Genomic DNA, 17,608 nt, shown 5'->3' on the forward strand with positions numbered 1-17,608 from the left:
ACATGTCACATATAGTCTACCCTGACAGCATAATAAACCAGTTTAACTAAATTGGGATCTCTATTTTTCTTTTCTTTTACCTCAAAAACAAAGAAGATTCTGAACTATTCTAACTCATACGCTACCCTCTGCTAAATTGACTAAGCAGACACCTAGTCGGCAAGCTGATAAACTTCCTGAACTAACTTTTTTTTACCATTCTCCACGTGAGCAACACTACCCATTGACATCCTACTGGGAGCATCATCCACCATATTGGCCTTGCCCGGATGATACAGAATACTCATATCATAGTCTTTCAATAACTCTAACCACCTTCTCTGACATAGGTTCAGGTCTTTCTGAGAAAACATATACTGCAGGCTCTTATGGTCTGTAAACACATCCATATGTACCCCATACAATTAATGCCTCTAAATCTTTAAGGCAAACAGGACAGTTGCTAACTCAAGATTATGAGTGGGGTAATTCTTTCATGAGGCTTAAGATGTCTAGAGGTATAGGTTATGACCTTATATCTCTGCATCAAAACACACCCCAAACCAACTCTAGAAGTATCACAATACACAATAAATCCATCTGAACCATCTGGTAAAGTCAAAACTGGGGTTGTAGTGAGTCGAGTCTTTAACTCCTGGAAACTCTTCTCACAAGAATTTGACCACTGAAACTTGACTTTCTTTTGAGTCAATATGGATATGGGGGATGCAATGGATGATAATCCTTTAACAAACCGTCGATAATAATAATACAAACCCAAGAAACTCTTGATATCTGATGAAGAGATGGATCAAGGACAGTTTCTCACTACTTTGGTATTTTAAGGATCAACTCTAATGCCATCATCGAAAACTATATGACCAAGGAAAGCTATTGACCTTAGCCAAAATTTGCACTTACTAAATTTGGTGAATAACTGATGGGCTCTGAGAGTTTGTAATACTATTTTTAGATGGTCTGCATGATCATGTTAATTACAAAAGTAGATAAAAATGTCATCAATGAAGACTATGACGAACATGTCCAAGTACTTCTTGAACACGCGGTTCATCAAGTCCATAGAGGCTATTGGAGCACTGGTAAGACAAAATGACATGACTAGGAATTTGAAGTAACCACACCGAGTTCTAAAAGCTATTTTTAGAATGTCACATTCTCTGACTCTGAGGTGATGATAGCCTGATCTGAGGTATATCTTAAAAAGGTAACTGGCACCCTGAAGTTGGTCAAATAAGTCATCGATTATGGGAAGTGGATACTTGTTCTTGACCATGACTTTATTTAGCTGATGATAGTCTATACACATTTAAGAGAACCATATTTCTTATGCACGAATAGAACTGGTGCACCCCAAGGGTATACGCTGGGTCTAATGAATCCCTTACCTAGGAGATCCTTCAACTATTTTTTTAACTCTTTGAGTTTTACTGGGGCCATTCTGTATGGCAGAATAAATATAGGTGGAGTATTAGGAAAAAAGTCTATTTCAAAGTCAATTTCCCGCTTGGGAGGGACTCCAGGAAAATCTTTGGGAAATACATCTGGGAATTCACATACAACTGGAACGAACTTAAGATTAGGGTTCTCTGAACTAGAGTCTTTAACTCGAACAAGATGATAGACACACCTCTTATATATCATTTTTCTCACCCTTAGGTAAGAAATAAGCTGACCTCTAAGTGCTGAAGTACTATCCCTCCACTTAAGAACAGGTTCATTCGAAAACTAAAAATGGACAACTCTGTTTCTGCAATCAACTGAATCATAGCATTAATGAAGCCAGTCCATGACGAGAATGACATAAACATCTGTTATATCTAATTCTACTAAGTTTGCTGATGTGACTTTCTAAGATACAATAACCGAACAGTTCCTGTATATCCATCGGGCTATGATAGATTTAGCTGCTGGGGTAGAGACTGAGAAGGGCTCTGCTAGGATTTTAGGACTGACTCCAAAATCAATAGCCATATAAAAAGTTACAAAGGACAAAAAAGCTCTTGGATCTAGCAAAGTATAAACATACAAATGACAAAATTGTAACATACCAGTGACCACATCAGGAGAGCTTTCCTGATCCTATCAAGACTAAATCGCATAAATCCTGTTTGGGCATTGCTCACTGGTGGCACTAGAAGCGACACTCTGCTGATTCAAGCGATCGGACTGAGCTAAAAAATGATTATGCCAACTCTGTGAACCCACCTGAGGACACTCTCTAACCTTGTAACCTAGCTTACCACATCTGAAACATACATCACTGTCAGCCCTGCAGATACCCTAGTGGTTTTTGCAATACTTCTGGCAAAAGGGATTTGATCGGGCACTGCTAACACTACCCTGAAGTTTAGGGCCTGGTGCCCTATCTTTATTGCCATCTCTGAATTTTGTCATTGGAGCATTAGCTGAGGATGGAGCTAGAACTAAAGATTTCAGGCAGAACTAAGAACGATTTTCACCCTCTGACTTAGGTTGTATGAAGTTAAAGCTACCTGTTCTAGCTCTTTTATTTTCCCTCTCCTTATCCTTATTCTTAGCCTCTTCTATCTATAAAGCATGGACCATGAGCCTAGATATGTCCATTTCCTTAATTATCATTGCGGTCCTACACTCCTTGACCATACTGTTAGACACCACAAACACAAACTTACTCATCTTAAATCTGGTATCTGCTACCATATGAGGGGCATATATAGCTAACTGAGTAACTTTGAAAGAATACTCTTTCACTGTCATGTTTCCCTACTTTAGATTAATGAACTCCAAAACCTTTGCTTCCCTCAACTCTAGTGGGAAGAACCTATCCAGAAAAATAGTGGTAAACTCCTCCCATTCTATGGGCCTTGCATCTGCGACCCTCTCTGTCTTTCATTGCTTAAACCATGAGTGAACCATATCCTGCAACTGATATGTGGCAAACTCAACACTCTCACTCTAAGTTATCCCCATATTATATATGACTTTCTGTATCTGATTAAGGAATTCTTGTAGGTTCTCATCTAACTTAGACCTGATAAAGGCTAGAGGGTTAATTCTTGTGAAGTCCTGAATTCTAGCTGCAGTAATATTGACCACTGGGTTGGCTAGAATGGCAGCAGTGCATTCATTCTTGGCTTCCATAGAATGAGCTAGAGTGGTGAAAGCTGCTTTGAATTCTATGTAGGAGACATGCTCGTCCAGGGGATCTGCTTGAATTGGCGGAGGTGCTGGCTGGTTTCTTGTTCTTCTTCTATTGTTTTTCTTGGGAGGCCTATTCTATAAATGAAAGGGAAAAAGAATCATACTCTGAGTTTAACTTGATTTCATGCTTACTCGCATGATATAAATACTGAAAGAAGGGAAACTTTTCCTAAAATTCCACATAGCCTCTTGTTCATAAGTATGGCGCATAACACACCCATGCAAAAGACTCTACTTGACGTGTCTTTTAGACTTCCTAGGACTCTATTGAGCCTTAGGCTCTGATACCAAGTTTGTAACGCACCGAGTCTACACCCCGGACGTCACACGGTGCTCATAAAATTAAAGGACCACAAGCTAACCCATGATTGGTACCTGCTGCAATCACTGAATAATAAAAACTCTGTAATAATGTAGAAATTAGGTTGAATCTGCCATAAGGTTCATAACTGAAATCAAATATTGGATATTGATAAACAAATACTGAAAACTTAACAACTATCTAACATAATCTAGTCTGAAGAGCCTCTAACTGAACTGTCTGAATATGGAGTTGATAGGACAAGCCCCCAACTAACTTCGACTATTGAAGTACTGATAACTGAAATAATACTCTGTCCTTGAACTATGAGAACTCACCACTAAATTTGATGCTGATAATATGAACTGCTAGGTACGGTCAGGAGCCCGTGCATCTGAACCTATGATATAAGACATCATAGCATAAAAAAAAGGTATGCATCATTACTTTGAATGTACTGGTATGCTAGGTGAGGTAAGGCTAAATGTAGGGGTTCATATGCATAAACAGTAACTACCTGAGAAATTATGAATATAACTGAGTGCGAGTACATGTATATCTGAAACTATTGTAAAATGCTGATTATGCAATGCTATGCATATAACTACGTATACTGTAACTGAGATCACATATATTATTGGGTAATGAGTTATTAAAACTGAATGACTAATATTTGAGTTTACTAGTACTATATTACTGTTAACAGAGTGACTGTTTCTGACAGTCCTGATTCTGTAGAACTGAACTGAGTTCTGAACTGAGTTAGGTAACTGTATCTGACAATCTTGATTCTGATATTGAGCTGCAGTTTTATACTGAGTCTAAAATTAAAACTAAAACTATGAGAGTGTTTATCTAACCGACATACCCCAATTATGAACTAAGTTGGGGTCCAACCTGTGACCCCAGCTGAAAAAGTATTAGCACCTTTCCAAGGGATACTAACAATGGCTACTAGTTAACCCTCTCTGGCAGGAAGCCCTTTCATCAACCCTCGTTGGCAGAAAACTCGTACGAGGTATATCAGCCCTAGACTGGCAGGAAGATATCTCAACCTACACTGGCTACGTAGTTCGGTAATGCAGGGACTGCTACTAAGAGTCAAACCCTTTTTACTGACATGAATGCCCCCATCCCTGGGTTCACTCGGTGTTGATTCCTACTCTCAACTAAATAGACACTAAACTGATTTCTAGACTGTACTAGGCTTAACTGAACTATTACTGATCGTGCTATCTAGCTGAACTGGACTGAGTTCACTGAGTTCTGTTAACAGATGAATATACTGAGTTTTATTACTAACTGAGTATACTGAGTTATGCTATTGACTGAGTACTACTGTACGTGACATTACAGAGACTATCCTGAAGCTATTATAAATCTAGGTGGCAACTAGATTGTCAGGTATTAGATACCCCCAGAACTCGATATCATACATAGTAAAAACATAGCACAATCTTGAAAATATGATAACTAGTCACTTTATCATAATTCATTAATTGAGGCATTTTAGCAAACACTTGGGGGCATAGTTTATGCACATAATACTAGTCAACATGCAAGCATCATGATCACAATTCCAAACTCACAAATTCAACGGTTTCCAATATGAAACTACATAAAACTACACACATGCTATTTAATTCACATGAATTTTGTAATTAATCATGGGTTAGAATCCAAATAAAATCATAATCATGAATACAATTTAACTCAATATGAAATTCATGAAAGCAATCATCTTGAAATTTTAAAAGAGGTTCTTGAACTCCAAGGGTGGAAGGAAACCCTTGGATAAATACCTAACATACCTTGATAAGTAAATTCGTGAAGATTCATGGTGTGTTTTTAAAGAATGGTCTTGAAATTTGAATGCCCTAGGGTTTGTTCTTGAGTAAATTTTAGGCAAAATAGGTTAATCTCGTATTTTTGGGGTTGATTAAGGGTGGAAAAATATCTTAAATACCCCTCTGAACGTGGAGTTTTAATGACTGAAAACGTCCCCAGTGATGCGATGAGCGACGCGCCACGTTGATGGCATCAACGCGATAACTAACGCGCAGCATCGAGTTTGCATTGGTTCACTAGAATTACACTGAAAGCTTTGGAAAAATTATCTATCAACGCGATGGGCGAGGCCACGCATCGAGATCGCATTGACCCACTATTTTCACCACTTGAATATGATTCAAACGAGGCCTGAAAATCCAAAACTCACCCGAAGTAACCTATTGACACACCTGATAATGATTCAATTCAAGGATCGATATTTTAATGTCGTAAGGGTCCTAAAATAAGATTGCCAATTTATGAAGGCTAAAATAATTTTAGGTGTAAACACTTAGCTAAAATTTCTAAGTATGGGACCTCTTTTCAAGCTTTAACGGACTGAGTTAAGCTTAGGATTTTGCGGGGTCTTACAAGTTATTTCCAGAAACAAGCTTCCTAAGGTAATTACATGTTCATATTTGTTGAATATTAGGCTGAGATACATTTTTTCACTTGCATGATACGTTTTAAAATTTATTATCTATCTATTTCTTTGATTACGATTTTATATGTATCTTGTGTTTGTTATATGTTATTGAAATTAACATAACAAAAGATACAAGTTTATTAGTCTATAGATACATATTGTGCTAACTTGTATCTGTGAGATACTGTTAATGCGTTGATATGTATCTAGTGTTGTGTTTAATTTTATTGAAAGACGTATTACAAAAGATATTGTTATTTTTTCTAAATACACATTTTACTATCTTGGATATATGGTTAAATGAGTATGCATTTTAATGTATCTAATGTTTTATTAGTTTTATTGAAATAATCAAATGAAAAATACATGTTTTAAGCTTGAAGATACATTTGTATTAGTTTGTATCTATTGTATGATGTTCTTACAGTTTTTTTGTATATATTATACTGTCTTATTGTAGATTTGTTGCATCTCATGTTATTATATATTTTTTGTTTTTAGGGATTGAGTTACATTATAAAGGAAATTCCACCTCATCCTCTTAGATTTGGAAGTTCATGCAAGTTAAAATTTAAGGATGATATAAAAGAAGCTGCCGGCCAAGAAGTTTTAGGCTTATTTGAAAATAATATTTTTGGATGTAATTCCAACATCTCTCTTTCGAATTATATTGGACAAATAATAAAATGTCTTCTTATGCTCGAGATCGAGCAACCAAATCAAGGAGAGATGCATGTGTTTTTCAAAGGCAATATTCTTAGATTTTCCATCTATGAATTTGGCTTGCTAACTGGATTGAACTATTTTGGTAATGTTGAAGATTTTAAATATGATGATTCTTCTCTGAGTCATCTTATGAGAAGGTATTTTCCCCAATCAACGAATAAGGTTGATAAGGAGGCATTGGTAGAACGCTTTCTGAAGGAAAATTTTGAAACCATAAAAGATGCCCTGTAGATGGCAATCCTATACTCCATCCACACATTCATCTACTCACAGCTGAATGCTTCTCCCGTTCTATTTTCTAATTTCAAAATGATTGAAAATGGAAAATATGAATTCTTCCTTGGGGTAAAGTTTCTTTCTCTAGGTTGATGGCCTCACTTAGGAAAGAATTTTTTGTGGAGAAGCAACTTTATAGGTTGGATGGCATCCCTCAGGTTCTTAATGTGTAGATGTTTAAACTCTGTTCAAATGTTGATATCAAAGTTGTTGTGAAGGAGGGTAATAATATACCTCGTATATTGAATTGGAGGGTTATTGCAGTTCGACTTCAGTATAATCAGTTTATGAGTAAAATATTTAGCATGGTCTGATACTGATTGAATTTTTTTTATACATTGCGTTATATTATTTTTAGTTTTAATCATAGTCATTTTTAATGGATAAAATTTTTGTACATAGCGTTCATATTCCAACATTGTTCCTACTGCGGAGGAATTGAAAAAACTTGATTTGCCGCCAACTAGTTTTGCACCTCATCACCCTAGTACATCTTCAATGCCATCATCAAATGAAAATCCAAATCGAAGAAGTTACAAAGTCAATTTACCCTAAGTTTCCACAGATCATGACAGTTTTTATGACTTTAGTATGACGCCTCCATAATTTTTGATGAGGGAGTTGATACACGTATCTGTACCTCTGTCAAAGAGTGGAAAAGATGTTCCTGTAGGAAGAAGATCAGAAAGTAAAGAACAAAGGTAGAGTCGGGACTCAAAAGGAAAACAGACAACAGGTATTTCCATATCAACATCTATTATATTTTTCTCATAATGAAAATATTTCTATATCGTATTCTTTTTCATGCTTAGAAAATACTGGAAAACCCAACAGATACAGAACAAAAGAGTAAAGAGGTTGATGATTCTACATGCATAAACAGGAAAGAGATTTCGGTTAAAGAGGACTTAGATTCATTAGAGTAAAAAATAAAGACAATTCTGAAGACATACGTAAGGATCTATATTTTTAAGCCGCATAAATTTTGGGTTTGTAACATTTTAACTAATCAACTATGCATGTTTAATAGATTGATATGAAATTCAATGATTTGGAGCGTTTGATGATTGACAGATTCTCTGAAGTTTTAAAGTCCTTACAGTCAAAAAATGAGACTATGAAGAAGGTAACAGACTTTAAAACAATACACATTTATTAACGATTATATTGAATTTATTCTTGATGGTCATCCATATGTTGCAGGAAAACGTTGCAAAATAAAGCCCAAAAGAGGGTTAACATTAAAATGATGTTGCTGATTTTGAAGGCCAAGTAATCCCATCAGTCCACATTTTATCTCGAAAAAAACAGAGAAAATGGAGGTTACATATTTACTATTTTATATCTCATATAATGTTTATATATCTCAATGTTTACTGACTTTACATAAGTATTAATTATATTGTTTCTCATAATTTTAACTAATTTTGTATTGAATATTCTTATTCACTGATAAAAAAATCTACAGGAAAACATTCTAAAAAAGAGCCGGCAAGACAGTGATCCTTCAAATAATGTTGTTGATGTTGTAGGACCTACTAGTGCAGACAATCCAGTGAAAGAAACGGACTAACCAGTTGAAATTGAGGAGGATAAAGTCAACCAAGCACCATCACCTTTCAAAAATGGTGATCAACATAAAAAGGTAACTAACATCCATTATGTGTTTTGTAATTAACATGACTTTGTTTACACGTTTGAAATGATAAAATGTAAACTAAGACATACATGTATAGGTTTGTGCCTGTCTTATGTTTTTCAATGAAAGATAAATATTTTTACTTTTTATATCTAACTTAACATTTATGTGTCTAGTACGGTTTAAGTAATTTAGTAGTAAGAATCTAATTCAGTAAAAAAAAATACAGACAGTTATGTAATTACTACTCATGATTTAAAGTAAAATATTTGTTACTATTTCAAATTATATTTAGGATGATAGAATTGAGACACTGAGTGATATTATTGTTGAAGAAATGGAACCGATTGATAGTATTATTTCAGTTTGAGAACATGATATGACATTGATAATTTACAAGCCTCCACCAACAAATCCAGATGAGTATATGATTAGTGACACTGCAATTGTGATTGCCTTTTATACACCAAAAAAGGTTGTGTCAGAAGTTAAATAGACACTTGCACAACGCTATAGAAAGCCATCAAAGATTTACCATTCACTTTTCTTGACCCCTTTTGGATCAAGTTCAAAAGGAAAGAAAAATTGGCTTCCACAGAGCAAAAAAATACTCATTTGAATGTTGTGACATTACTGGGGATTCACCAAATGAAGCGATGGAAGTTTTAAAAATGGATTAATGAAGGCCTTTACAGGCAACACATGAAAAAGTAAGTTCACAAATTTCTTATTCTAAATTCAAAAGTAATATACAATTTATTACTTTTTTTAAAAAAAATTACTGTATTGTTATGTTACAGAAAAGATAAGGACGATCATTACAAGGTTAAATGTTCAAATCTTGAATTTTGTCAACTAAATTTCGTAAATGCTTTTCCAAAATCCAAGAACTGGTTCTACCTGATATATCAACAAAACAAGTGCTGGAATGATGAGGTATTTTCATAATGGAAATACAAAATCTCAAATTATGACATCGTGAAAGTACATTTTGATTAGTATATGCATTTTGGATTGTATGTATATATGATGTATTAAAGTCTATAACATGAGGTTTTTAGATTGTCTGCACAAGTTAGATGAATTCTATAATTTAAAAACTATGCAAAGCAACTTGTTTCTGTCAATTTTGATTATTTGTTGTAGTATAGATGTTGGGTTTTTTATTCTGTTCTTATTTTGCATTAGATGCAAGATAACAAAAGATGTATTGTCATATATTAATATGTTTCTTATTCAACTACTGATCTTTCAATTACCTTCATTTTTTCTTTAAACATTGTTAAAGTAGATTTCCATCAGTAAATGCATTTCGGATTGTGTGATATCTATGATGATGTATTAAAGTCTATAACATGAGGTCGTTACATTGACTGCATAAGTTAGAAGAATTGTTTAAGCTAAAGATTATGCAAAAGGAACTTGTTTCTCTCAAATTTGATGATTTGCTACCAGTAAAGATCTTTGGGATGTTTTGCAAAAACAACAACAACAACAACAAACCCAGTATATTTCCACACAGTAGGGTCTGGGGAGGGTAGAATGTATGCAGTCCATACCACTACCCCCGAAGGAGTAGAGAGGCTATTTTCGATAGACCCTCGACTCAAGACAAAGGATCGTAGACCAAAAGAAGAGCAATATGATAAAGTAACAAAGAAGCAACATCCACAAAAATGAAGTATAATCAACAAACCAAGGATCCCCCTTCCCTAAAACTAGAACTACCCACTAAGTTATTCTTAACCCTTCTATCTACAGACTACCACTTGACCACACACCTTAGCCCTCAAGCTTAATACTTTTCCTCCAAACCTTCCTATCAAGGGTCATGTCCTCTGTAAGCTGTAACTGCTCCATGTCATGTCTAATCACTTCTCTTCAGTACATCTTTGGTCTACCCCTACCCTGCTTGAAACCTTCCAAGGCCAGCCTCTCGTACCTACGAACTAAGGCATCCGTGCCCTTCCTCATCACATGGCCAAATCATCTCAACCGCACCTCCCACAACTTATCCTCCACCGAAGCCACTCCCACCTTCTCCCGAATAGTCTCATTCCTAACCCTGTTAGCCCTCGTAAATCCACACATTCAACGCAACATTCTTATTTCCGCCACCTTAAACTTTTGGATGTGAGAATTCTTAACAGGCCAACACTCTGCCCCATATAACATGGCTGGTCAGACTACAACTCTATAGAATTTACCTTTAAGCTTGAGAGGTACCTTCTTATCGCATAAAATTCATGCAGCGACCCTCCATTTCAACCACCCTGCCCCAATACGGTGGGAGACATCCTCATCAATCTCTCCATTCCCCTAGATCATAGACCTAAGATACTTAAAACTATCCCTCTTACAAACCACCTGTGACTCCAACTTCACTACCACCTCGTCCTCCTGCCTCGAGTCACTAAACTTGTACTCCAAGTACTCTGTCTTGGTCCTACTCAACCTGAATCCTTCAGATTCCAGAGTCTGTCTCCAAACCTCCATCTTATCATTAACACCTCGACAAAACTCATCAGTCAAAACTACATCATCCGCAAAAAATATACACCAAGGTACCTCCTCTTGTATGTTCCGCATTAATACATCCATCACCAAGGCAAACAAAAATGGACTAAGTGTCGATCCCTGGTGCCTGTCAAGGATTCCCCTCCCACCGTCCTTACCCAAGTTTTTGCCCCTTCATACATGTCTTTAATCGAATGAATATACGCCACTAGGATCCCTTTTGCCTTTAAGCATTTCCAAATAACCTCCCTATAGACCTTGTTATACGCCTTTTCAAAGTCAATAAATACCATGTGTAGGTCCCTCTTCTTCTCTCTATACTGTTATACCAACCTCTGCACTAGATTAATTGCCTCAGTCGTCGAGCGACTAGACATAAAACCAAATTGATTCTCTGAAATAGGAACTATCTTCCTCAATCTCCGCTCCACCACTCTCTCCTAAATCTTCACCATATGACTCAACAATTTAATACCACGGTATTAAATACATAATAATATCTTTGGGATGTTCTAGCCGAATGTAATTTATATTAGATACATAATAACAAAACATGTATCATTTTATATGAATATGTATCTTGTTTATTTGTTACTCTTTTAGTTACCTGTATTTTTTCTTTAATCATATTAGATACATAAATAATTTAATTTGTATCTCAGTAATAATCATTGCGATTACCTCCTATAACATATATTCCATTTGATTATAATTTGAACAATATTTAGATATCATCATGCACTACTTGAGGAAGAAGTACAAGAACAAGAATTTTTCAACCAAAAGATACACTACCACAGATTGCTTTTTCAAAGTGTACATCGATAAGGCATACATGAATTACTATAATGCTGACATTGGTAAGGAAATTTTAACTCAAGATCCATCTGCAAGGACTGATGAGGTTGCTGATATGGAGATGTTATTGATTAACACCATCAAGGGATTGAGTACACACGTAGGTCAGCCTTGGCATCTAGTTAATGAGGTCTTTGTCCCTATTAACTGTGACGGTACCTTTCACTGGGTATTGGTAGTCACTGCTTTAAAGAATCGATGCATTCGTGTGCACGATTCAATGGCCTCTTCACGAAAAAGAACACAAACACGTGAGATTGAAAAGTTGGTGTATTTGTAGCTGTCTATACCGAGTATCTGAGTGAGGAATTAGGCATTCCATCTTCGGGTATTAATACTCAATACCATCGTCTGAGATATGCTAGTCTTTTGTGCAAGTACAAATCTGAAAAAGTAGAGAATGACTATTTTAGTGAGAATGACGATCCACCATGGCCAAGGAGCAAGTTTGCACCAAAAGAAACAAATTGTGTTTTGCATATTCAGTAGTTGTTTATTTGTTGGCTATTAAAAACGTTGATGATGTTAGAAACTTTGATAATGTTTTGATGATGTTAGTAATGTTTAGATAAACATAAATTAAGTTTCTTTAATGATTAAATACTTCTACTTTGTCACCCATTATAACGTAATACTAAAGCATTTAAAGATATATTTATGTTTCGATATACGTTTTTCTTACACTTTTTAAAGACATTGTATTAGATACATATTTTACAATATTTTACTATTGTATGTATCTAGAATAATGAAACATAGATTACAATATAATGGTAATAACCATCACAACATTTCATTATTATGTATCTATAACCATTTTTTGTTCCAACTAAGACATGTTGTCTATAACGTGCATAACAAATTATAGCAGAACTTAATAGTACTATCTCTTAAAACTATTGACATATTAGAATTTACAAGTGACACAAATTATTTAAACTTGTATCTATAAATTTATATGAGATACATCTTATTAAAATGTATGTATCTAGTATAAGAAAACATATTTTACTATATAATGATAGTAACCAACAAAATATTACAGTATTATGTATCTACAATCATTTTTTGTTAATCTGAATACATGTTTGTCTCTCACCTACATAACAAATTATAGCACAACTTATAGTACTAAATCTTAATAATATTGACAAATTATGTTTTATAATTGATACAAATTTTGTAAACTTGTATATATAAATTTATGGGAGATACATCCTATAAAAATGTATCTCTTTTCAATCACTTACTATGGCAACTACTAATATACAATTTAATAACATTATCAGTTCAATATATCTTAATTTCTATATGATGTGTCACAACAAAATACATCTTGAAAACATATATAAATAATTAACAAAGGTACGAAAATAGCTATTTATTTCGGTAACTGTTTTTCTTTAAAAAATTTAAAAAATTCAATATCATCAATTAAAATATCAAATCAAAGAGATAAAAAATCCAGCAACAAGTTGAGAAATTATTCAACATTATTCATCAGTCAACTACGTTGTCACTCCTCTTTCGGAAAGAAGTTACAAGTACGCCTGTTGTGACCTTCATAACCACATCTCCCGCAATAATTACTGCTTGGTGTCATTGTTTCACTTGATTTCTTGTGCCTGTTTTTCTTTGACCTTTCAGGTGGACGTTTGTATTTTGGTGGTAATACAACTTCATCCATAACTTCTTGTGGCACAATCCAGTCCTTCTTATCGGGTATTGAAAATATTGATTCTTTATATGTCTTCCTTAATATTTTAGGATAGTAAAACTCTAAGCAACAATACTTCATATAACCGACATGCTTGCTTTTTAGAACTGCAATCGCGTGTTCAGGTGTTATATCGTTCAGTTGGAATCTACCACAACTGCAAGTCCTCCTATCAATACATACTATGTATTTCCTACCGTCATCGTAAACAGAATACACATATGTTGATGACGCACTAACCTACAAGATTAATCATAATATGTTAACATATAGATGTTTTTTATAATATTTTTGTATCACTTCAAAAAAAATTAATGAATTTACTATAACATTTTTAAAAATAAATTTTTAAAACAAATAATATCCTGCCATATCAATTAAACATTATATAATATGTAAAACAAAAGTAAACATCTAAACTAACCTTAAGCCTTGAAGATTTTGAAGTATTTTTCTGAAGAATTCCTTCGAATCTACTACTCAGTGACGTGTTTGCATAAGATGTTCTTTCTCTATTCTTGTAATTCCACTTTCCAAATAATTTTCTAGCCTATTCCAGAAATTCAATTTTCGGCAACTCACGTGCTAGCTTCAATTTACCATTTATGCACTGCTATATTTGAAGTCATCATTCTACCTCGGTTAACAGGTGCATACACACGTGCCCACTTTTTCAATCTAGCATCCTCAAGATAAGATTTTATCCTTTGTTCAATCTTCCTAACTTGATTTTTAAAAAAATCAAAATCATCTTTACGGTATGCCTTGGCCATACATAGTAAATATCGCTAAGTCTATTTTTACTCTTCCTAAAGTTTGTGCAAACATTCTTTCACAAGTGCCAAATGCATGCAAGGTGCGACACATTCATATATACAACGCTGACAACCTTTATTATGCGTTCATGATGGTCGAACACAACACACATATTGTCGCGCTCTCCAACAACAATTCTGAAATTCTCGAAAAATCAAGTCCATGAATTATCATTTCACTGTCAACAACACCATATGCAATCGGCAGAATGTGTCCTACAATTTTGATGATAAAAAAATTAATGACGTTGATACAAGTAAACTATTTCTCAAATAAAAAATTAACAAATAATATAAATTTTGATCTGAATGACACCACAAAATAACTATACATAAAAATAAATATTAATTACCTACTCCTTCAAGAGTGCTTGCATAAACAAATGTGCCTTTATATGCTCCACTCAAATGCACACCATCAACCATATCTACAAGCCTGCAATACTCGAATCCACTCTTCAAAGGTTGTAATGCAACGAACAAATACATGAATTTATTATCCTCTGATTTATGCATTCTAATATGTGAACTTGGATATACAGAATTTAACATGTATATATATCTAGCCATTTGTCGATAACCATCTGCAGGTTTCCCCCTTAACATCTTAATTGCACATTCTTTAATTCTCCAAGCCTTCTGATAGTTAATGTCTACGTCAAAAGAATTTTACCTTTGATTATATCATTCGGGGTGTGTATTCTCTTATAATTGACAAGTTTTGAAGCAGCAAAACCACTAACAAACCCAACTGTAGCTTGAAGTTGAGTAAAAACTCGATCTTTCAACAGGCATGTGCGGGCATCTTGACAAAATCTAGCTTTAAAATGTCCAGTCCCCCGCCGACATGATTCTTTAAAGATCCAAACACAATCCTCCGAACGGCATCATAGGACATAGCTGAATCAATGAAAACAAAACTTCAACTTATTTTTCTTCACGTACTGGCAAAAAATAGATTACTAGATACATGAATTGCATAAACTTGTACGACATGTATCTAAAACAAAACTATTATGTTTGTTTTGTATGTTGATATAGATAAAACTAAAACACAACGAGATACATAATTAAGCAGAACTATATAAACTCAGATACAAGATGAGGAAAATGTGTCATTAGCATGAAAAATGTATCTAGGCCTTATTAACATAAGAAAATAAAATTCTGTAAAATAATAATCAATCAAACGTTAGATGCACAAAATTAAATTAACATAAAGATAATTAACAACAACTGATACATAAAAAATATAACATACATTTTCTTATCCGATTTTTTGGCATAGAAATTGAAGGAATGCTCAATTGCAAACCATGCCATAACCGAAATCAGAGTACACTTGTCCTTGAAGATTTGTCCAACCTTAACATCACCATGTTTGTAATCAGTAATGATCTTGTTCCCCTTCCTATCCAACAAAGGCAAAGGAGCTGAAGAATTAGATTTATAACTAATTAATTCTGTAATTTTTTCTGATGGACTTTCTAAATAAATTACTGCACCAACTTTCCCATCAAACAACATTTCACTAGCAGACTTATCTAATGTAGTGATGATAAGTGAACACGTCCCAAAACCATGCTCAGTTTTCTAAATTTCGACATACAGCTTCACACTCATTTCGTTACGAATTAACAACGGACAAGTATTTCCTTCAACAGTGTAACGAGCCTCAATTTTTTTCATGTTTAATCTATTTTCAGTTCTCCGGCAATTATCGAAATCAGTTTTTCGTAAGTTACATGTTCACTGATTACGATTTCATAGCTCTTATAGCCCACATAGTTGATTTCGTTAACTCAAACACCGAAATGATGTAACAACACTAAAATATTCATTTCAAATACAAAAACAAAATTAACAAATCATGCAAAAAAAATAACCGTATGATTTTTTTGAACAAGTCGTATGAAGTTTTTGCAATTTTAACACGGACTATGGAAATATTTTTATTTAGAATGGTGGAATAACAAACTAATTACCACAAATCGTAGGATTTTATTTTATTTTTACCACAATTAGTTAGTTTAATTATTGTTATAATGCTACGTTATTTGTTACCTCCCTTAAAACGTGCTAGTTTGTTTAATTAAAATATGTATCTGTAGTATGTATCTAAGTTAATTAACATGTATCATCAAGGGTCAAAATTTGGGATTTTATGAGATTTTGAAAATAATTAGAATTTTTAGTAAATACTAGTAAACATGTCGTTATATATGTAGTTTTTACATATATAAAACATACACAATTATGTCTTCTTTTGCGAAAGAAATATATTTAATAAAAATCAGTTTGAAACGGTCCTAAATGTACTTCATAATCAACTCCTCCAAGCTATTTCCAACAAGATCGAGCAATAGCTAATTCATTTTTAACAAATAAAATTTATATTTAGTTAAAACTCAACTTGAAGTTTCAACTTAATAATGGTGAAATCATATCTCTTTTCTCAAATAGAATTTCTTGTAGGTAATATCTAATAAATAAGTGGAGATAGAATAAAATATAGTGAATATTGTCAAAAAAATCTTGTTGATGAGAAAAGAGAAGTAGATAAGATCATCGAAAGAAGAATTATAGTTTTGATTTGAGGAAGCTGAACTCGCAGAGGATAATTTGGAGAAAGGAGATTGTGGTTGAATTTAATTTAAAGATAGAAAAGATTTGAATATCTGAATTTGATTACAATCTAATACAGTATTCTACTATTCTTTTTTCTTTGATCTATCCTAATTTTAGTGATATAGACAAATTCTATTCCTAAATTTAAGCCCAATAGAAAGATTGCTCAAAAGACAAATTTGCTACTATCCGTAAAATAATGCTATATTTTATAGATAATAAAAATATGTATATATTTAGTAAATAATCTCTAGACACGTGCTTTGCACATGTATTTTATGATGATTGTTAAAAATTGTGTATAATTTTTTTCAATCGTGTCTATATGTTAAGACTACTTGTTTGAAATATAAAAGAGAAATTAAAAGATAAAAAATATTTTTTTGATTCTTTTAAGTTAGAATATAGTGTTCTCCAGACTAAATATTTCAAAATTCAGCGTATGAAAAAAAGAAGAAAGAAAGATAGCTCCAAA

This window comes from Capsicum annuum, chromosome 8, assembly GCF_002878395.1.
Source record: "Capsicum annuum cultivar UCD-10X-F1 chromosome 8, UCD10Xv1.1, whole genome shotgun sequence".
Lineage (NCBI taxonomy): Eukaryota > Viridiplantae > Streptophyta > Magnoliopsida > Solanales > Solanaceae > Capsicum > Capsicum annuum.